The 948-nt window shown below is 37.1% G+C and overlaps 1 pseudogene; it reads right to left on the reverse strand.

The window, feature by feature from the left end:
* Positions 1-727, reverse strand: LOC106302389 (annotated as a pseudogene).
* Positions 728-948: the final 221 nt, after the last annotated feature.

A 948-nucleotide genomic window follows, 5' to 3' on the forward strand; every position in this document is an offset into this window, starting at 1 on the left:
TTAAAAACCAGAAGATGGACTGCCAAATGATTGACATTGACCTAATTACGTAGGTAAATCTTCATTGTTCATTGAAACGCCAGTCATAGCTTATAACAGTTGTAGCTTATCTTCATCGAGGCTTCCAACTATATCAAGAAAATACTTGCGCCAAAATACTAATTCTTTAAGTGTATTGAGGCATGTCCAGTAAAATCTTCCCTTCGGAATGTAGAGCAAGAAATATTTCTTCTGTTTTTTTTCCATTCGTCATAATTTTCTTGATCAAAAGCACCTGGACAAAGTTGTTGTAAACTTTATCGTTGAAACACTGTATATCCAGCAATAGTGTCTTGAATAGGTTTCAAGGGATTGTCTTCTTCGACCTCCCCGTGACCCACTCCCAATAATAGGACATGTGTTTCCTCCTAATCGGTGGGAGCTGCCACCACGTCTACCGTTGACTGCGCATTAAGTCTACCTTGTTGTTGGCCTCTACGAACATGATTTTGTGTCGTTTCATGGGTGTATTCATTTGAAATGTGTGTGTCATCATAAATTGTGACACGATACACTTTTTCGTCTTCTTGTGTCTCATGAACTTGTGTGTGTTGTATGTCACCACTATCAGTGTCTGATTCATCTTCACATTGTTCATCAACTGCAGCGTTATTTAACTCTTCTCTTCTTTTCTTGCAGAGTATTGACATTGTGATTGAACATCATGTAATGCTAGACAACGTACCATCACATCCAAAAACTTTGGCGATTTTTTGTTCAATCATTTTGTCAATTTACATCCCTATAAACTTTAAAACGTAAAATTAACTTGTAGCGTAATACTTGTTAGGGGATTTTTGTGTAGGATCTTTGTAGGTACCACAGAACGATGGACAAGACTGGTGTTTGTATTGATTTTGAGAGATGTAGTAGAAATAAAGACTTGAAGAGACGTTTTATTGAGTAGAC

The sequence above is a fragment of the Brassica oleracea genome, chromosome C7 (assembly GCF_000695525.1).
Source record: "Brassica oleracea var. oleracea cultivar TO1000 chromosome C7, BOL, whole genome shotgun sequence".
Lineage (NCBI taxonomy): Eukaryota > Viridiplantae > Streptophyta > Magnoliopsida > Brassicales > Brassicaceae > Brassica > Brassica oleracea.